Raw genomic sequence first — 22,882 nt, 5'->3', positions numbered from 1 at the left:
TGATACTGGGCTTCTGTGTTAGTTGCTTCAAAATTTCCTCCACTTGGGCTAGAATAATCAAGTCTTTGTCTTGAGGATGTCATTTACCTGTAAGGGAACAAACAAGACGAGATAATGCGTCAGCTAAGGCATTGTCTTTACCTTCAATATGCTGAAAGCGCACAGTTATTCCAAGCCCCGTAATGAAATCTGTAAATGTTATCCACCGAACCCTTGAGGGCTTATTTTGAGCAGATTTGTTGAAGAAGCTAATTATTGCTTGACAGTCAGTACAGATTAATATTTCTTCTTTATCAAGATAATATATCTTGAAATTATTCAAGCTGTTCATCACAGCATGGATTTTTGCATCAATGGTGGACTTAGGTGGGGAAAATTTCCCACTAGCATAGGCACTGATTAATTCTGAAGCTTGGGAATCGAACTTTTGGGGCTTCCATTTGAGGACTCCTCCCCATCCATCCATACAGCCATCTGTCTCAATTATAATGTAGCAAGAGGCTGGAGGAACTGTTAAATCTGGAAGATTTCTGATTAATTTCTTAATCTGCCTTACCAGGATCCAATCTTGGGAGTTCATTTTCTTTTCTCCTGTTGGTGAGGTTTTGGAGTGTAAAGGGCCTATCATCTTTCCGAGATTAGGAATGTAAGTTCGAACATAATTTAAGAGACCAAGCCATGACCTGAGCCCCTTAGTTGTTTGCAGCTCTTCATCTTTAAAATCAGCTACTTTAGATATAATGTGAGGCTAGAGCTTGATTTTGGAATGACCAATAGTTGCGCCAAGGAACTCAATAGTAGAGCTACCTATTTTCATTTTTGTTGGGCTTAGAATGAGTCCATTTTTCTTGCAAATCTGGAAAAGTATTTGAAGATGGTTCTGATGTTCTGCCTCTGTTTCTAAGAAAACAAGAATGTCATTAATATATATTGCTATAAATTGTTCTGTACCTTTAAAACAGAAGTCCATTTTTCTCTGAAACACAGCTGGAGCATTTTTAAGACCAAATGGCATAACAAGCCATTCATAAAGTCCATCTGGGACCCAAAAGGCTATCCATGGAATAGATTCAAGACTCATTGCAACTTGATGAAATCCACTTTTCATATCAAATTTTGAATAAATTTTGCTCCTTCCGACCTTTGAATGATTGTATTGATGCCAAGTAGGCTGTACTGATCCTTGTGCGTATTGTCATTTAACCTTTTGTAATTGAATATCATTCTCTCTTTTCCTTTCTACCAGTCTTTGGATCAATTGTTGTTCCAGAATACACAATAATTGCAGTTGTTCTGTGTTTGCTGTTACTTGGCTGGATAACTTTCAGCTTCAGTAATGCCTCAATATGGTGTCTAAAAGAATCTTGCATCTTTGGTGTGATATGTTTAAGAGGTCTGTCCTCTATCACAAGATCAGGGTTTTTCAAATCTAAGCTACAAAGAATTTTGTTAGAAGCCCAATATTTCATTGGATTTTCACCAATGTAACCAGTATCTGTTAATTCTTTGATGAAATCAGTTAAATTTTGACTAGGCGTCCAGGTGCAAACCTGTTCTTGAATCTGGTAGTATTTTTCCTCTTCTAATTCGAGCTCTTCAATTGTAGCTACCACAGGGACTGTTTGTTGGGTTTTTATAGTGGTGACGTTTTTGTAGAAAGTCACTTCGTCTCCTTCAATCCTGACACCTCCATACATAGCTCTAATAAAATTGCAACCAAGGATCATAGCTATGTTACCTCCAAGTGTAAGAGGGAATGCGTATGTATAGGGTATCTTGAAGTTGTGTTCTCCTATCCTCATGGTACCATACTTAAGCTTCTTATTGGTTGTTGTCTTGGAGTTGATTCCACTGAAATTCACAACAAAAGTATTATCTTCAATAGCTAAGGGTGGTATGGATACCTGATCAATGCAGCAAGTAGTTGCTCCTGTGTCCAGAATAGCATTAACTTTGAATTTTTCAATTCCAGGAATGCCCAGCTCTACTATTAGGTTGAATAACCCGTTACTTTTTCTTTTAGGCTGCTGGGCTTCTTCTACTGAAAATACTTTTTCTCTCCCGGAATTAATAAGAACATTAACTTCTTCTGCAGAGCCTTCCTCAGCTTCATAATTTTCTGGTATTCTGTTTTCTTGAAGTATCTTCTTAAGATCAGCATTCTCAAGTTCAAGAGCATCATTTCTAAGCTTAAGTTCTTCATTTTCAGTATCGACTTCAAGCTTATCTGCACTTGCCATTCTAAGAATTTCCTCTTTTTCTTTGTTAAATTCCTGCCGAAGAATATTCTGCTGGTGTTCTGCAAGGGATTGAATTCTTGCTACCTCTTGTTGTAATCTTTCTATTTCCGTTTTTGCCCATGAAATATAATTTTGTTGTTCCTGTATTAGATTTTGCGGAACAAATGGTATAGGGACTGACCTTTCTATTGGTATCACCATATCGAAGTAATTTCGAGTGCACATTCCACATGAAGTGATATGGCAAGAGCTACAATGCATCCGATGTTTCCTCATAGTCTCCCTTTTGCAGCATGTACATTTCTGATATTGAGGGTCTATTTCACCGTTAATTTCCCATATATGGTTGCAATCATGTTGTACTTTGGGAATTCTGACCATAGGTTGCCATCCTCCAGATTTTCCTATCATATAAGTATTGGTATGTTCGATAAATACACATAGAAATTCCGAACTGAGGATAGAATTAACCTGGTGGTCTTCATTTTCAGAAACACTGTAAATAGCATCGGATTGCTCTTCCCCTTCTCTGACTGAGAGAATTTCATAATCATCAGGGAGTTCTAATCCTTCGAATATGGCTACCCTCTTAATGTTTTTGTACTCCTTTGGGCAATCCCTAGCAAAATGTCCTTCTCCACATAAAAAGCACTTACATTTTTTATTTCTTATAAGATGTTTCTTTTTCTCAATACGAGCATGAGATTGATGAGGTTTACCCTTATAGGTTGTAGACTTCCTTACCCCATACTTTGTCTTTGGACTTTGGTAATAGCCAGGAATTGGAATTTGATTGCAGAAAGTTAGATCTTTGAGAGATCTGCTAAATGTCGCCTTCTTGCATTCCTCTTCTAAGTATTTGTATGTAAATATTACCCTTGGGTGTACCCCCATGGTATTGCCTTGATATTTTTCATCAAATGCCGCTTTTATCCTTCGTCCGAGGTCTCCAGGTAATTTAAGCCAAAATTTTTCAGACAATTCTGGCCCTGTGAATAGCCTTCCTGTCTTGGCAGCAAGATTCATATATTCATTCATAAAAGGAATAATGTCTTTTACCTGGGAGCAGGATAATCTTTCCAAATCTCTATAAGCTCTGTCCTGCATATCAGTAGATCCTTGAAATGGATCTTCAAGAAGGAATATTCTTCTGATTTGGGAAATAATGTTCTGAGTTCCATTTCTGCCCTCGCTTGCATTTATCAGCTCTTGATACTCATTTGGATAAGTCATCCTCCACTGTATCCAGGTTAACCTTTCTGCTTCTCCAAGTAAATTCTCAATAAAGTCTGCTTTATCTTGAGTATCAGCAAAATTTTGTAAGGCAACAACATTTTTTGTAATAGCTTCCCATCTCAGAAATACATCTTCAATTCTGTTGAGTTGTGTTGGTAACGTGAGTATTGCCCCTGTTTGTTGATGTGCAGTAGGTAAGTTCCACCATTCAGAAGTTTCTTTCCTCTTGAATGTCCCTCGTGGCTCTCTTGGGGGCGCAAGGCTTACCGGTTCTTCTTTGGTCTGCCTGTTGGGAGGAAACCCTACTGGGTTCATAGTGGTATCAGCAGGAGGCTGAAAATTTGAGGCTGCTTCTTGAGAATAAATAGTTTCTTGGAGCTGCTGTAATTGAGGATAGTCAGAAATCCAGTCATCCTTTGTATGTGAAGTTGAAGCAGCAGCAATAATAATATCATCTTCTGAAGCAGTAACATTATCATTATCCCCACCACCTTTCGCAAAAGGGTTGGTAAATTCATTATCAGCTGGGGATGGTACATTCTGTAAAGCTAGGTATTGAAGATATTCAAGGTAATCATCATCATTAGTGTCAGAATCATTGAAAACAGCTAAAAATTGTGTAGAACTAGAGGACTGCGTGGATTCAGTGTCAAGAGGGGAGTGTAATATTTGTAATTGTTGTCGATACTCCCTGGAGCTTCGTAGTTGTCTCGTAGTTTGTGTTAATGGTAATGATTTTGGTCCACAAATAAGTTTCTGATAAGCTTCTTCTTCAAATAATTTGTATTGCATAACATGTCGTCTACGTGCTTGTCTTCTATTTGCTCTTCTTGTGATACAAGAACTTTACCTTTGTCTGGTTGTATATAGAAATCATATTCTTGAGCACAATCTTCATCACTGCAACAGTAATAACATCCGGAGCATAAAGGGTTGGCTCTATTTTTGGAACATACCTGTATGGTGGTAGATCCAAAGCCCTGATCTCCTCTTTATGTGTTTTGTAATAAAGTCACCTCCCTTACTAATGGGGTTGAAATTCTTTCCAGAATTAATTGTGCAATAAATGTTTGCTTTTTGAGATAAATATCATCATTAGAAGAGTTATAAGCTAGGATTTTGACTTCACCTCGATAATCAGCATCAATAACTCCTCCCATAATTATGACACCTTGAAGTGCATATGAAGATCTTGAAGCAATTCGTGCATAAGTTCCTTTGGGGACTTGGATACATATACCAGTTGTAAGACTTATTTGCTTTTGTGCTCTGAGATTATATTCTTGGTTAACAAACAATGTCATAACCTGCAGCCCCATGACTTTTTCGTTTTGGTAGCAATGTTGTAGGAGTGATTTTTTGAACTAATAGTTCTTCTGTTTTTATTGTGTCCTCTACCAATACTGCAACAGTATGATTAGTAATCCCTTCTTCATCAGATAAGATTTCTTCATCTTTAGAATTATATTGTATTGGTGAAGATGTTGTAGCAGGTTGATAAGTATCAAACTGTAAGGAGATACTTCCATCTAAAAGGTTTCTTGTGTTTACCTCCGTAGGTTGCATTGGTACTCTTACAGTTGATTGTCGTATTACCCAATTGTGTCTTTGAATGTCTCTGGTGTTATATCTTCGTCCAGGAAGGGCTCGAACGCCATGACTTGTTAAATAATCTACAACATTCTATATATTGTAGGCGAAGCCAACATTTGGGGTATTTGATAATCTTCCTACTAATCCTCTGGTTATTAGTAGGTTTGCTTCACCATTTTGCCAGTTCTCATAACCCCTTGTAAGAATGGATACTTGAATATTCTGATAAAAGTCAGAAATAGTTAGCATAGTATCAGGAATTACATATACCAACTGGCTTCCATAAGTTAAATCAACTTCCATGGTTGCAAATATGGATTGATCTCCCTGCCACCTATTATCTCGGAAGATAATTAATGCAAGAGTCCCTTCTTCCTGTCGATGGAGAATTTGTATTCGAACTTGGATTACTCCCATATGTAAAAATCGCATACCACTCCTTTGTAGTTGAATAAAGCTTTCCGGTTGAATAAAGGCCCTATCAACTTGATTGCTAGTAACCAGCATAGCTTCTTCAGATCTATGCATATAAACTCGATGGTGTACATCATCTCTTCTGGAGTGATAGAGAACTTCAGCAGGGACTATTGCTGCTCTTTCCTGCATAGATAACCTTAACTGTGCCTGGGGGTCAAGCTGCTGTTCTAGAGAATTATGAAAAGTTCTTCCAATGAGCCTTCTGGTTATTCTCTGAATTCTTCTTTGAGCATTATATCGTCTTCGTTGATTTTGGCGATATTCTCTGACCTGGTCCTCAAATAAGGGTGCTTCCTCAGCTACTCTTGTGAGAGTCGTAACAGGAGGATTTGAAGTCCGGGTAATAATTTCTTGAGTTTAGCCTTTTCTTCCTTTAATATTATAAATGGATCAGTAAAAACCCTTAATTTGCCCTTTTCTTCTTTTGGTTTTTCTTGAATAGAAAGGGTTTTAATCTTTCCTGTAAGGCTTTGAATTATATTTTCAGGCAAGGGTTGTGGTTGTTGAGGAACTATTTTTGCTTCGAGTTTTTTTTAACACGTTCTTCCAGACCTTCAAGTTTTTCCAAAATTGTTACAAGTAGCTGAATTTGGGTATTTGCTTGTTTAATAAGAGCAATATTATTGCTTATGCCTCCCTTATAATTAGATGGTTTGCAAAATCCCAAAGCTGGTGATTCTATTCCCTCTGTTGCTTGTAAAGCTTCTTTATAAGAGGTTGTTGCTTGAGTGTTTATAAAGCTCATGTAGAAACCCAAGTTTCTACCTTCTGCAGTAGTTTTTCAACCCTGCTTAACTTTTTACTCAATTCCTCAGATAATTTTAAGGCTTGTTCCTCAATCTGTTTGGGTCTTTCCACAGTTTTCAAGACTATCTCTTTTAATTGTTTTTCAGTGAAAGGTTTATTTTGAACTACCCCTTGTGTCAAACTTTCTACTGCCTTTCCTAGCTTTTGATTTTCAAGTTTCAACGATTCTATTTGTTCCTGGAGTTGCTTAAAATTTTTCAGATGTACTCGACAGGATAAACAGACTCTATCGTAGATTACAGACAGATTGTGAGCTAATTCTCTTTTGGTTGGCTGTTCTTGTTTTTGGGCAAGGTCAAGGTATTCAAGGTTTGAAGTGTGAGATTTGGTGTACCATTTCTATATTTGTTCTTCCCAACGTTTTGACATTTACTACGGATTTCTGATTAGGAATTTCTATAGCTTACGGCTTAGGAGGTTCTAAAAGCTTTCTTGCTCACACAGGTGTGCCCTTGGACTTACTCTAGGCTTCCCGCCATTATAGCCAAGTTAGGACCTGTTCTTTTGCAATCCACTCATCGTCCCTCGGTCGCCTTATTACCATAGTAATCTCTTACCAGAAACAAGTAGATAAGATACTATATCAGTTCATGTTTTTGTTATAACTGATCAACAGTTGCAATTCACTAGACATGCCTCCATACTTAACTATAACTGATCAACAGTTGTAATTCGTTAAGCACAGGTTTTAAAGAAAGATATCTATTAATGTCAAGCTGGGAATTGGGCTTAATTGTTATACCTCATCTCTTCCTTCTACCTGAATACCATAACCTTTTTAAGGACTACTCAGCCATAAGAAACTAGCTCTGATACCAATAAATTTTGCGGGAACAAAGTTGTTGCAAACTTAGATAGTGTAATAAAGAGAACTTGAGAAAATTACAAGACTAAGGTTACAAAGACTTACAAACTTAGATCTCAAAGTTGGACTTGTATCGAAGTGCGATGTGATGTCCAGCAATGAGCTTAGATTGCGTTTATATAGAAAAACTTAAGAGAGTTTGAAGAGTGAACTGGGTGCTCATTGGGCCCCATCAACATTCACGGGTTCTTATCTCTTTTGTTTTTCTTCCCCAATTATTTCATACTAGCTACCTTTACAGCTAGGTTCTTCAAATAATTTGTATTGCATAACATGTCGTCTACGTGCTTGTCTTTCTATTTGCTCTTCTTGTGATACAAGAGCTTTACCTTTGTCTGGTTGTATATAGAAATCATATTCTTGAGCACAATCTTCATCACTGCAACAGTAATAACATCCGGAGCATAAAGGGTTGGCTCTATTTTTGGAACATACCTGTATGGTGGTAGATCCAAAGCCCTGATCTCCTCTTTGTGTGTTTTGTAATAAAGCCACCTCCCTTACTAATGGGGTTGAAATTCTTTCCAGAATTAATTGTGCAATAAATGTTTGCTTTTTGAGATAAATATCATCATTAGAAGAGTTATAAGCTAGGATTTTGACTTCACCTCGATAATCAGCATCAATAAATCCTCCCATAATTATGACACCTTGAAGTGCATATGAAGATCTTGAAGCAATTCGTGCATAAGTTCCTTTGGGGACTTGGATACATATACCAGTTGTAAGACTTATTTGCTTTTGTGCTCTGAGATTATATTCTTGGTCAACAACAATGTCATAACCTGCAGCCCCATGACTTTTTCGTTTTGGTAGCAATGTTGTAGGAGTGATTTTTTGAACTAATAGTTCTTCTGTTTTTATTGTGTCCTCTACCAATACTGCAACAGTATGATTAGTAATCTCTTCTTCATCAGATAAGATTTCTTCATCTTTAGAATTATATTGTATTGGTGAAGATGTTGTAGCAGGTTGATAAGTATCAAACTGTAAGGAGATACTTCCATCTAAAAGGTTTCTTGTGTTTACCTCCGTAGGTTGCATTGATACTCTTACAGTTGATTGTCGTATTACCCAATTGTGTCCTTGAATGTCTCTGGTGTTATATCTTCGTCCCGGAAGGGCTCGAACGCCATGACTTGTTAAATAATCTACAACATTCTATATATTGTAGGCGAAGCCAACATTTGGGATATTTGATAATCTTCCTACTAATCCTCTGGTTATTAGTAGGTTTGCTTCACCATTTTACCAGTTCTCATAGCCCCTTGTAAGAATGGATACTTGAATATTCTGATAAAAGTCAGAAATAATTAGCATAGTATCAGGAATTACATATACCAACTGTCTTCCATAAGTTAAATCAACTTCCATGGTTGCAAATATGGATTGATCTCCCTGCCACCTATTATCTCGGAAGATAATTAATGCAAGAGTCACTTCTTCCTGTCGATGGAGAATTTGTATTCGAACTTGGATTACTCCCATATGTAAAAATCGCATACCACTCCTTTATAGTTGAATAAAGCTTTCCGGTTGAATAAAGGCCCTATCAACTTGATTGCTAGTAACCAGCATAGCTTCTTCAGATCTATGCATATAAACTCGATGGTGTACATCATCTCTTCTGGAGTGATAGAGAACTTCAGCAGGGACTATTGCTGCTCTTTCCTGCATAGATAACCTTAACTGTGCCTGGGGGTCAAGCTGCTGTTCTAGAGAATTATGAAAAGTTCTTCCAATGAGCCTTCTGGTTATTCTCTGAATTCTTCTTTGAGCATTATATCATCTTCGTTGATTTTGGCGATATTCTCTGACCTGGTCCTCAAATAAGGGTGCTTCCTCAGCTACTCTTGTGAGAGTCGTAACAGGAGGATTTGAAGTCCGGGTAGTCATTTCTTGAGTTTAGCCTTTTCTTCCTTTAATATTATAAATGGATCAGTAAAAACCCTTAATTTGCCCTTTTCTTCTTTTGGTTTTTCTTGAATAGAAAGGGTTTTAATCTTTCCTGTAAGGCTTTGAATTATATTTTCAGGCAAGGGTTGTGGTTGTTGAGGAACTATTTTTGCTTCGAGTTTTTTTTAACACGTTCTTCCAGACCTTCAAGTTTTTCCAAAATTGTTACAAGTAGCTGAATTTGGGTATTTGCTTGTTTAATAAGAGCAATATTATTGCTTATGCCTCCCTTATAATTAGATGGTTTGCAAAATCCCAAAGCTGGTGATTCTATTCCCTCTGTTGCTTGTAAAGCTTCTTTATAAGAGGTTGTTGCTTGAGTGTTTATAAAGCTCATGTAGAAACCCAAGTTTCTACCTTCTGCAGTAGTTTTTCAACCCTGCTTAACTTTTTACTCAATTCCTCAGATAATTTTAAGGCTTGTTCCTCAATCTGTTTGGGTCTTTCCACAGTTTTCAAGACTATCTCTTTTAATTGTTTTTCAGAAAGGTTTATTTTGAACTACCCCTTGTGTCAAACTTTCTACTGCCTTTCCTAGCTTTTGATTTTCAAGTTTCAACGATTCTATTTGTTCCTGGAGTTGCTTAAAATTTTTCAGATGTACTCGACAGGATAAACAGACTCTATCGTAGATTACAGACAGATTGTGAGCTAATTCTCTTTTGGTTGGCTGTTCTTGTTTTGGACAAGGTCAAGGTATTCAAGGTTTGAAGTGTGAGATTTGGTGTACCATTTCTATATTTGTTCTTCCCAACGTTTTGACATTTACTACGGATTTCTGATTAGGAATTTCTGTAGCTTACGGCTTAGGAGGTTCTAAAAGCTTTCTTGCTCACACAGGTGTGCCCTTGGACTTACTCTAGGCTTCCCGCCATTATAGCCAAGTTATGACCTGTTCTTTTGCAATCCACTCATCGTCCCTCGGTCGCCTTATTACCACAGTAATCTCTTACCAGAAACAAGTAGATAAGATACTATATCAGTTCATGTTTTTGCGGAAACAAAGTTTTTGCAAACTTAGTGTAATAAAGAGAACTTGAGAAAATTACAAGACTAAGGTTACAAAGACTTACAAACTTAGATCTCAAAGTTGGACTTGTATCGAAGTGCGATGTGTGTCCAGCAATGAGCTTAGATTGCGTTTATATAGAAAAACTTGAGAGAGTTTGAAGAGTGAACTGGGTGCTCATTGGGCCCCATCAACATTCACGGGTTTTTATCTCTTTTGTTTTTCTTCCCCAATTATTTCATACTAGCTACCTTTACAGCTAGGTCTAGAATACTTAATAAGGAAGCATCCTATCTTTATAGACAGGTGGACGGCTCCCCGAGGCTCAATCCACATTTCTAATAAAGATAGATCTTCTTTTGGATTCTCTGGGTCCATCACGCTTCTTTCTTCAAGGTGGTGTGTCCTTTACTCGTTGCACGGTGTTTTGTGCCCGAATAAAGAGGTCCAATAATGATTCTTTTGTCTTTGTCACTTCTGGAAGGGCATCTTTAAAGTAAAGGCCCTTGTTGAACTGTCCTCTGTAGTGAAAGTCCTTTTCTTTGGCGTTAAGGATAAGCTTGAGCTCCCATATGTGGTTGAGGACGTGGGATGCTGCTGTCCATTCAATGTCTTCAAGGTGAATTCTGAGCTCTTTTTCTCCAGGCCCAAGGAATTCAGGATTTGGGCTTCTTCCTTGGGTGAGTGATTCATACTGATCCAACAGCCGATAAGGTCCCCTAACTGTTGGGATGCTTTGATACTGGGCTTCTGTGTTAGTTGCTTCAAAATTTCCTCCACTTGGGCTAGAATAATCAAGTCTTTGTCTTGAGGATGCCATTTACCTGTAAGGGAACAAACAAGATGAGATAATGCGTCAGCTAAGGCATTGTCTTTACCTTCAATATGCTGAAAGCGCACAGTTATTCCAAGCCCCGTAATGAAATCTGTAAATGCTATCCACCGAACCCTTGAGGGCTTATTTTGAGCAGATTTGTTGAAGAAGCTAATTATTGCTTGACAGTCAGTACAGATTAATATTTCTTCTTTATTAAGATAATATATCTTGAAATTATTCAAGCTGTTCATCACAGCATGGATTTCTGCATCAATGGTGGACTTAGGTGGGGAAAATTTCCCACTAGCATAGGCACTGATTAATTCTGAAGCCTGGGAATCGAACTTTTGGAGCAACTGGCGAGGCTCAACAAGCAGGCCAGCTCCTTTGAGTCCAAGATCAACTCCGCCAACGTCATGAAGATCTGAGCCATTGAGGACCTGGATATCAAAAATAAGGAGGCCTAGGTCTCAGCTCAGAATCTAAAGGAGGCTGAGGCCGCTCTGAGCGCCGAGCGAGAGAGTCGATCGGCGGAGCAAGCTGCGGAGAAGGACCAACTCGCCGCCAAGGATGTTGACTTGGCCTCGCTGAAGACCGAGCTGGAAGCATCCCGATCGCCCCCTCCCCCCCCAAATTTATCAAGATGCTGAGCCCGGTCGGTTTGAAGTCCTCAAGCGAGATTATCTCCGCTCGGACGCCTTCAACGACCGGCTCACGAACCGCGCACTCCGCCTCTTCAACTTTGGCATTGATGGGACCCTCGACCAGTCGAAGGACCACGATTATCTCCCTTCCACCGTGACCAACAAGATCATCAATCAAGAGAAGTTGACCAGATGACGTGCTGGATTATCTCGAGTGACCCCCCATCTCTACTCTGCAGGCCTCTTTTTGTAAAGTCTCGCGATGTTTTGTAAAAATCTTCTATGTGTCCATGCCAATGTTTCATGGATACGGATACGAGTATCGTATTGAATACGACACGGATACGGCGATACGAAAAATTTTAAAAATATAAGACACGATACGACTAGAATACAACAATTATTAAAAAATAAAAAAATATTATATATATATATATATATATATATATATATATATATATATATATATCGTATTAAAAATTAAAAATCCTAGAATAGAAAACCATGTTCATATTACATCAACCATAATATCCATTACAAACAAAAAGTAAACATAACAAAATGCAACACACTTACACACACCAAATACATCTTAAATAAACAAGTAAAAAAAATCAAACATCCATATCGGTCTCATCGCCAACACCGCCTTCGTCAGTAAATAAGACTGACTCCAATTCAGGTTCATCAAGAGACAAATTGACAATTTCAAGGATAGCAGCACCCTCCATGTCCATGGAATTAAATCCATCTACTCCAACATCCCACATCTTACTTTCTCCTTCATTATAATGTGGCCTCCTCCTAGATAAAAGACGAAGATTATAGTGAACATATACCAAATCTTCCGCTTTTTGTAGTGTTATCTTGTTCCTCTTCAATGAGTGTATGAAATTGTAGGTGCTCCAATTTCACAAGAAGAAGATGGGTGCCCAAGTAGCTTTAAAGCTAAACTTTGAAGAGTCGATCACGCATTGAATCATTATCAGAAAAAACATCAATGACAACTGAAAAAGAGGCAAACTCCTCATTAACACTTCTTCGTTCGAATGAATTGGAGTAATATCTTTCAATGCACTTTTTCCCTTCCCTTGAAACTTCAATGTCCCTATGAGGAGAAAGACGATTGGGAGATTCTTGGAGCTACTCATGGCTATAATACCTACATAAAAAGATTGATAGTTTAACATTTTTCATGAACTAATATTTCTAATTTGCTAAAACTTAAAAAGTTAAAAAATTTTAGAGATTTACCTTGGATTCAAAGAATGCGCCAAACAATGAAGAGGTGTATTGCTTTTATTCCATCGCTCCACTAGAATATTATGAACAACCTCATAAAACTTTGAATCTCCACCTATGAGGCCCCTTTGAGATAGCAACTCTCATTTTTTCTATCATTTCATCCCACCACTCATAAACTAAATGAAGACAAGGTTGATCAGTGTCTGCTTTCCTTAGCATCTTATAAATTGGACTTGTGAAAGCAAGTATATAATCAATTTTTTTCAAAAATTGATCATCCAATATCTTGTACTTCACTACTCTGGCCTTCACTACATCATCCTCCTTGTACAAATCTCATCTTTCACTAATCACCATGTTTTCAAGACATTTCTTGATTTCTCTGAACCTTTTAAGCATAATGATCATGGAAGCAAATCGAGTATCTTCAAGTTTGAGTTATCGTTGAACATGGATAATCTCATATTGTGATTCATAATAAAATTCTTGATCATTGAAGCATCATTTGCTACTTCTGCTATCCACTTGCACTCATCAAAAGCTTCTTTGTTTTGTAGAGAGTCAGTCGGTGCACAAATATTCTTCAAAGCAAGATTTAATGTGTGCACAACACAAGGAGTCCAAAATATGCGTGGGTACTTTGCCTCAGCGAGTAGCCCAGCAACTTTGCAAACAAGAGAATTATCGGTGACCACTTGGACAACATTCTGATGTCCCACTTCATTTATGGCATTAATGAGCAACTTAGAGATGAAAGTTTTATCCTTGTACTCACCTTCACAATTTATCGCCTTCAAAAACATAGGACCACTTTCACACACGGCCATGATATTAATTTGCGGTCTTCTTTGCACATCCGACCACCCATCACTACAAATACTAACTCCCTTTTGTTTCCAAGCAGCTTTTGTTGGCTCTAAAAGCTTTCCAATATGAGCTTTTTCTTTTTGAAGAAGTGTAGTTCTCAATAAATTGTATCCCGGTGGAAGATAACCTGAAATTGTTCGTTGAGTAGCCAAACTGAAAGCACGAACATAATGAGGATTCCTAACAATATTGAAAGATAATCCCCCAGTGTAAAACAACCTTGCAATTTCAGAGTGGAGCTCATCTCTGGCATTCAAGTTAAAAGATTTTTCAAGCGGGCCAAGTGGTCCTTTCCTCTTCTTTGTTGGATCATCATTTTGCAAAATACCACTAAAACAAAATGAGGATTTTGAAACCATATTTGATGATGCAGATGACTAACGCAATGGAACTTCTTTCTGTTTAGAATTCTTCTTTCTCAATTCCGCATCATCAATAAGTTGTTGCATACGCTTCATTTGATCCATTGTAACAATCGTACAACCTGCAATTCCAGCACCTTTTTGTTTTAACAGGTGTGCTTTCACCCTTGAATATGATCTTTGCACACTTTACTACATATATTGCATGACCAAGTGACATTTCCTCCTCCAACTGTCTTTTGCACCTTGGTTACAAATTTCCACAAAGGAGAATAATTATCAACATCCTCATGTGCACTCTTATTTTGAAAACTTTCCATGACAAATAGGCTGAAAATAACAAAGGAGGGGAGCCTACTGTTAAACTTACCAGAAACTTACCAAAAGCAAAAACAAATTCGTGATCTCAGAAGAAAAAACAAAAAAGTAAACTTACCAGAAAGAGGGCAGCGACGGGAAGCGACGACGGGCTGTTGCGAGTAACGGTAGGCTTCTAGGAGCAGCGGTGGGCTTCTGCAAGCAGCGTTGGGCTGCTACTGGCTTCTGCGAGCAGTGGCGGGTTGCTATTGAGCAGGCGACGCCGGGCTTTTGCGAGCAGCGGCGGCGACGTCGGGCTTCTGTTGAGCAGTGAGCGCAGGCGACGCCGGGCTTTTGCGAGCAGCGGCGGGCTGCTGCTGGCTTCTGCGAGCAGCGGCGGGCTGCTGCTAGCTTCTGCGAGCAGCGGCGGTCTACTGTTGGCTTCTGCGAGCAGCGACAGGCTGTTGCGAGCCGCGGCAGGCGACGAAGAGAGGCGGAGAGCGTAGGCGAGCACCGGCGAACATCGGAGAGCGTTGGCAGCCAGCAAAGAGCGTAGGCGAGCAACGGCGCAGGAGATGGTTGCGATGAAAAAGTTCCGTTGCGATGAAAAAAAAAATCGGGAGGGGAGAGTAATTTAGGGTTTTTTTTCATTTAAATAAGTAGTCCTCGTAATTTTATTAATTTTCAAATTTACCCTCGAAATTTTTAATTTTTTTGCAATTGTGCCCAAACGTGTCTGGAAACGTGTCTCATCTGTGTCCTAGCCGTGTCTAACTGGTCAAACTTGTAAAAACTCAACGACACAGTTTTTGCCGTGTCTGACAGGCGTATTTGCTTGTCGTGTCCGTGTCCGTGTCTGACACTTCCAAAAAAATGTTTTTAGGAGTGTCCGTGCTACAATGGTCAATGCATAATCGCTCGTTCAGTGCATCTTTCTTCTGTTAATTTTTACAAGCATTCCTTCATGCATCGCCGTTCGATATTTCTTCACATTATTAGATTTTACTATTGTTAAGCGACGCATTGTCATTCGACGCTTCTTCTTTCTGTCGGAATATGCAAGTGTTTACGAATGCATCGTCGTTCGATTCCGGTGAGACTTTGTCCCACTTAGCATTTCGTGAAATTTTTCTAAGTATAACTCCTCGCTTTCCCAATCGTCAGTGTAGCTAATCTCAAAGACTTCTGCATGCTTATTCCAGCATAAGCCGAACGGCTATATCATAGCGATGTGTCTCTGCTTTTGATCACTACTTAACCTGTTAACTTTACTTTATGACTTTAGGAAGTCACTCGGCCTTATTCATCGCCAACTTGGTTTTAGAGTTGTCGCTCGGCAATTATTCGTCGAATACTCGAGTTTATAGCCGCCACTCGACTGTTGATGCGTAGACTTGGGTTTATAGCCGCCGCTCGACTGTTGAAGGCGCAAACGAGGGTTTATAGTCGTCGTTCGACTGTTAAAGACGTAGATGAGGGTTTATAGCCGCCGCTCGACTGCTAAAGGCGTAGACGAGGGTTTATAGTCGCCGCTCAACTTTTAACTTGACCGAACAGCACAAGAGTTTAGAACACTTGGGAATTTTATTCATTATCTTTCTGCATCCACAACACATACACTTATACAAGTACATCTGGATGTAACCACTCACCTATCACCCGACCCTATAGGGCTGGAGATGGTTCGTGCTCTAGGGTCGTTCGAGCCTTCTACCGTCTTCGTCCTGTAGGTAGTATGCTCCTGAGCGGAGCTTCTGAATGAGTTTAAAAGGTCCTCCCCATGGAGCCTCCAACTTGGTGACGTCGCCGACTGACTTCACTCTTTTCCACACCAAGTCGCCGACCTGGAATGACTTTGGAATCACCCTCCGATTGTAGTTCTGCTTCATGTGTTGTTGTACGCCATCAACCGGACGACAGCCTTGTCCCGCGCTTCGTCTACCAAGTCGAGCTCCATGAGTCTCCACTCGGCGTTCCTCTCGTCGTAGAGCTGCACCCGATTGGACTCTACTCCGACTTGCATTGGAACCACCGCTTCACAGCCGTATACCAGATGGAACGGTGTGACGTCGGTCGCCTCTCTTGGTGTTGTGCAATGGGCCCTAGGGAGCTCATTGACACAACTACCTCAGCATGATCGAGCCAAGCCCGTAACCCTCTGAGAATCTCCCAGCTGGTGACTTCCGCATAGCCGTTGCTCTGGGGGTAGGCCACCTAGGTAAAATCCTGCACAATGTCATAGCTTTCGCACCACTCCCTGAGCCTTCGTCCGACGAACTGTCTTCCGTTGTCATGCGAGGGATGTCAAACCGGCACAAAATATTCTACCATATAAACTTGATGACCATGTGTTCGGTTATCTTGGCTAGCGACTCGGCCTCCACCCACTTTGAAAAATAGTCTACTGCGACGAGTAGAAATCTTCGCTAGCCGGTTGCCATTGGAAATGGTCCAATGATGTCCATGCCCAATTGGTCGAACGGACAAGACACCGTGAATGCCTTCATTTCGTTGGTGTGTCAATACGGGATGTTGTGATATTTTTGACACGATAGGCAGATGGTCATTGTTCGAACGACATCATCTTGCAGTGTAGACCAAAAATATCCCGCCAACAAGATCTTTCGGGCTAGCGACCTAACGATCTGCCGCCTGGATGACTTCCGCAGGAGCCCTGATGCAATTTTTGAAGGATGTATTCCACGTCCTCCGATCTGACACACTTGAGTAGCGGCCTTGACAAAGCTCTTTTATATAGCTGGTCCCCCATCAAAGTGAACCGCCCGACCCTCTTTTTCAACAGGTGAGCTTCTTCCTGATCGACTGGAGTGCTACCCGATCGGAGGAACTCTATCAATGGGTCCTCTAATCGCTCGGAAAGATTACTCCATCCTTCCTGTCGATGTGCACCACTAGTGAGACCTGCTCGATTGGCTGCTCTATCACGATCGGCGACAGTGAACTGGCTAACTTAGCCAACTCATCCACAACCTAGTTTTCCAATCGGGGAATCTTATGTATAATCACTTCTTGAAAACCGACTTTCAACTTAAGCTTTGGCATACAGCCTAAGCCGCGCGTTGCTTATTTCGAATGCCCCCCATAGCTGCTAAGCTGCCAGCTGGGAATCCGAGTGAATGAGCACTCTAGTGGCTCCTACATGCTAAGCTGCCTGTAGGCCGGCTATCAAGACTTCATACTCAGCTTCATTATTTGTAGTCCAATAATCCAGTCGCACGGACAATTACATCCCGTCCTCCCATGGCGAAATCAAGAGAATGCTGATTCCGCTACCTTGCCGAGTGAACAATCCGTCTATATATATTTTCCAAGTCGCGTCCAACTCAGCGTTCTGGACCTCCGTGACAAAATCAGCTAAGGCCTGGGCTTTGATCACCGTCTGGGGTTGATATTGTATATCGAACTCGCTCAGCTAGGTTGTTCATTTGATCAGCCGTCCGGATACCTCATGGTTAAGGAGAACTCTTCCCAATGCGCTGTTGGTCATCACAATGATCGGATGTGATAGGGAATACGGACGGAGTCTCTGAGGGGCGAGTACTTGTGTGTATGGCAATTTTTGAAAACTAGTGTAGCGAGACTCTGCATCTTTTAATATATGACTCAGAAAATATACAAGTTGTTGCTCAGAGCCGTTATGACGCACCAACGTCGAGCCAACCGCATACTCGATAGATGATAAGTAAATCCATAGCAGCTCGTCGGCAATGGGCTTGCCCATTACAAGCAAGGAGGTAAGGTACTTCTTAAGCTCTTCCAATGCCTTGTCGCATTCCGCGTCCCATTGGAACTTAGTCACTCGGCGCAGTATCTTGAAGAACAGATGACTCCGATCAGACGATTTGGAGATGAATCTTGATAGTGCAGTAATTCGTCCGGTCAACCGTTGGGCTTCCTTCAAGTTGCAGGGCGGGGTATGTCTTATAGTGTCTTCACCTTGCTTGAATTCGCCTCGATTCCCTGTTCGGTGAAGATGTAGCCGAGGAAGCGGCCACTCTTTGCTCCGAATAGGCACTTGCTCGGGTTCAGCTTTAGTCCATATGCCCTCAAAGTTCGCCAAATTTCTTCGATACCTGCACAAAGGTCAGCAACTTGTAGGGATTTTATTAATATGTCATCAATATATAACTCCATGTTGCGGCCGATCTGCCGTCAGAACATATTGTCATTAGTCTTTGGTAGATAGCCCCGACATTCTTCAATCCGAACGGCATGACATTGTAGCAATAAGTTTCGTCGGCGGTGATGAAGCTAACCTTTTCTTGATCTTCTCGGGCGAGCGGCGCCTGGTGGTATCCTTGATACGCGTCGAGCATGCAGATCAGCTCGCAACTAACTGTGGAATCCACCATTTAGTCTATCCTGGGCAGAGGATAGAAGTCTTTCGGGCAAGCCTTGTTTAGGTCGCGAAAGTCGATGCAGACTCGCCACTTATTGCCCGGCTTGGAGACCAGCACAAGGTTGGCAGGCCAGCTTGGAAATTGAACTTCGCGAATGTGACTGACCTCCAGTAGTTTTTCTATCTCCACTCGGATGATCTGGTTCTGCTCCGCGCTGAAGTCCCTCTTTCGTTGCTTCACGGGTCGAGCGTCCGGTCGAACGTGAAGCTCATGCTGAGCCACGTTCGGCGAGATGCTCGAGAACTCGTGTGTCGACCAAGCAAACACATCATGGTCCAACTCTGCCTTCTTCTCACTTTCTAGGTCGACCGCGACAAATGTAGTTGTCTCTGACAGGCTGGGGTGGATCTGAACCTCCTTCTTTTCTTTATAGACCAACACGGGAGGTTCTTCCATGATAGCATTCACTTCCAAGCGCGGGACCTTTTGAGCGGCCCGTGCCTCGGATTTGACCATCTCGATGTAGCATCGTCGAGAGTCCAACTGGTCACCTTTAACTTCGCCCAACTTGTTGTCCACCAAAAACTTGATTTTCGGGCAGAAAGTGGACACCACCGCTCAAAACTCGTTAAGGGTCGGTCGGCCCAATATAACATTGTAGGCGGACGGCGCGTCCACCACAATGAAGTTCGTGGTCCTTGTCCTCTCCGAGCGATATGGCCAGTCGAGCCTGGCCGATCAACAATATTTCGTTGCCTGTGAACCCGTAGAGTGGGGGTCGTCATTAGCTGCAACTCGCTTCGTTCAATTTGCAGTTGGTTGAACGTCTTCTTGAATATAATATTCACCAAGCTTCCTGTATCAACAAAGGTTTGGTAAATGGTATAATTAGCTATTACCGCTCGGATGATCAAGGCGTCGTCATGAGGGATCTCCACTCCCTCCAGGTCTCGAGGTTGAAACTGATCTCAGGTCCCTTGGCCTTCTTCTTGCTGCATCCAACAGCATGTATTTCTAGTCGTCGCGCGTGCGACTTTCTAGCTCGGTTTGAATCACCGTCGGTCGGCCCACCGGCAATCATTCCGATTTCCCCCCGAGCGGCATTGCTCTTATTTTCTTCCTCTTGAGCCAAGGGTATGTTCCGCTCAGCAGAAGCTCAAGCAGGACTGGTGTTGTTCCTCTGCTGAGACTGATAATAGCGTGATTCGGCCATCGTTCTTTCTTCGTCCCTTCGGTCGGCTGATCGGTGTCTATAGCGTCAATCAAGAGATGGTGATTGGCGGCGATATCCCCACGGAGCCGGTCTGCTAGTGATTGGTGTTAGGTCATAGCATTCGCGTGTGTTGTGTGTCGCCGACTGGTGGAAGGAGCAGAACAATGACGTCCATGACTTGCCTTTTGCAACTTTTGGGCGACCGGCTGCCACATGCTGCACGACATGCGTTTTGGGCTCCTGGTGTTGCTATGCTCCTCCCGTTCAGAGCCCCTTAGGTGGTTGATGGCTACTAAGTGGTCGCCACTCAGGCGCTCCTCCTGTCTTTTTGCCACTTGGGTCTCTTCCACATTTATGTACTTCATGGCCCTTGTGAGCAGGTGGTCGAAATCCTTTAGCGGCCTCCGGATGAGTGAGCGGAAAAACTCTTCTTCGGTGAGCCTCTGGGTGAAGGCGTTCGTCAATATTTTAGAGGAGACCGATGAAATATCCATGACCACCTGATTGAAGCGCTTGATGTAGGCCCTTAATGCCTCCTTAGGTCATTGCTTCAATGTGAACAGGTTAACGCTCGTCTTCTGGTAGCGGTGGCGGTTAGCGAAGTGATGTAAGAATGCCGCTTGGAAGTCTTTGAAGTTATGAATTGATCTGTTCGGCAATCTCCTAAACCAGCGTTGTGCCGATCCGGAGAGAGTAGTGAGGAAGACTCGACACTTCACTCCGTTGGTGTACTGATAAAGTGTGATCGCGTTATCAAACTTGGCCAAGTGGTCGTCCGGATCGATCATTCTGTTATACTCCCCGATTGTCAACGGGGTGTAATGTCTTGGTAGAGGGTCGTCCAAGATCCCCTGTGAGAACTATTGATTATCCGCTCGGGCAAATCATTATTCCTTTGTGCTTTCCCCTTCCACGCATCACGAACAGGCACGTCGTCCGAGGAGGATCCTCGTTCCCTATCCGCTTGGCCAAGCTCCTCTGATGGAGTGTGGAAGAGTGCCCGATGGAAGGAGATCGACACATTGGGCGCGTCTCCGTAGGTGCCGATCGGCTTCTTACTATGTTCCCGAATGAGTACATGATCCGCTCGGTCTCCATATCCGGCTCAATGACTCGCTGCTGAGGCCGCGAGCTCCTGTGCCTAGCGTTCCTGTTGTTGCCTCACCATTTTTGCCGCTCAAGCTTGTATCAGCATATCTAACTCTTCTTTTGTTAGAGTCAAAGTAGTGAATCATCCAGCGTCCTCCATCTTTACGTATCGAATGCAGGCTACTTCCCACATACGGCGCCAATATGATTCTGTCCGAAAATCGTGGAGATGGCAAACTAGGGATGTGGTTGCTGCGTTGACTGGATGTGGACTCCGCTCTGCAACACAAGAAACGTCAGTGCCGAGCTAGGGAAGGGGTCCCCGGCGCGTTGGCCCTCCGATGCTCAAGTCAGTCACCGAAAAGATGAAAAAGACATAGCAACAGTAGACACAGGCGTGAATAGTGAATAACGCGTGTACCTCCGCTGATGTATGGACCCCTCCTTTTATAGCGCCCTAGTGGGTGTCGTGCACGCTCCCTGAGGCGTGGGCACATTTTTCAATTTTTCCTATGAAAGGACCTGTCAGGAAAATGCCTCTGACACCATACCTTAACAGGGCATGTATATCCCTAACAAGACAGTAAGAGCTTCCGTCGTACGATCCGCCTGTTGACAATGTCCTATGTCAGCGGCACTATCTCCCAGAGAATATGAAGAGATACGTCAGTGATCTATCTGCTCGGCCGAGCGGGATAGCCGCTCGGCTAAATACTCCTCCGCTCGGTTGGACTCGGTTACTCTTCTCTGCAGTGACTTGACTCGGTAGCATACTTCTACCCGATCAGACTAACGCTCCGGTTGTCCCAACGCTCCTATGCTCCATGACGAACATCTGATGATCTTGGCCGCACAGGTGTTCTGCTCGGACCAGTCCTTTGCCGGTCAAAAGGTTCATACCCGATCAGCCACTGCAGGAGAGCTCTGCTCGGCCCCTTTCGGTGAGCCCGTTGGCTATCTGGCGTTGACCTCTTTGACTTTAACCTCCATGTCGACTGCTATATGTCCTTTGACCCACACTTAGTGGGCCCCTTTATCACGACATCAAAAATATTGTTGATTATTAATCTAATTTTATTATTCAGATATTATTATTCAGAAGATATATCATTAATTAAATAATTGTATACTTTTACGAAAATATAATAGTGAATTATTTGATAATAATGTCATCTTGTAATTATTAATTAAATAATCTGGTATTCTCCATTAATAATCTGCAGCTTTGTATTAAATAGAAATTAATTTGTGTCATAATTATATTTAATATCTTGAAGTTAATATTCTATGATATACTAAATTGACACGATATTATTTTGTTTAAAAATTATATAATAATAGTCTTATTTTAATAAGTTAAGGATTTTATTAATTATGAAGCATGCTATTAATAGGAATCTAAATATGCATTAATAATTGTATGTTAATAAGATGAGTTTAATATGATATAATTTAATAAATTATCATGGCACTATTAATAATTGATACTATTTGTTAAAACATCTTATCAATAAGAGGAGGTTATTCGATAAAACTTAACATGTTATAAATGGTAAGTTATTATTAATAGTTATTTATAAACAAGATGGGTATAATATAATATTAAATAAAAAATATTAGGATATCAATGGAAGATGACTAAAACATAATTTCATAATCAAATTATTAATATTATAGTTACTAATAACATCATATTATTAACTTAAACTATGTTGGCATTCAATTAATAATGAAGTTGTTAATAGTATATCATTATATATTAAAATTTCATTTTACCATAATCCCAAACCATAAATATGAAATG

The 22,882-nt window shown here is 41.2% G+C and overlaps 1 protein-coding gene and 1 long non-coding RNA gene across 2 annotated transcripts in view; both read right to left on the bottom strand.

Moving 5' to 3' along the window:
• LOC121981585 overlaps positions 1-22,882 on the bottom strand; it is a 49,342-nt gene that overhangs the window by 14,241 nt on the left and 12,219 nt on the right. The gene's annotated exons all lie outside the window — the stretch shown is intronic.
• LOC121981586 lies at positions 12,157-22,082 on the bottom strand. Its single transcript, XR_006111873.1, has 3 exons — positions 14,555-22,082; positions 12,899-14,448; positions 12,157-12,806 (listed from the first exon to the last, which is right to left on the bottom strand). It is a non-coding gene; the product is annotated as an uncharacterized LOC121981586 (long non-coding RNA).

The sequence above is a fragment of the Zingiber officinale genome, chromosome 5A (genome assembly GCF_018446385.1).
Source record: "Zingiber officinale cultivar Zhangliang chromosome 5A, Zo_v1.1, whole genome shotgun sequence".
NCBI classification, from domain to species: Eukaryota; Viridiplantae; Streptophyta; class Magnoliopsida; order Zingiberales; family Zingiberaceae; genus Zingiber; species Zingiber officinale.
Note: the sequence above shows the minus strand (reverse complement) of the source record. Positions and strands in the feature narration are given on the sequence as shown.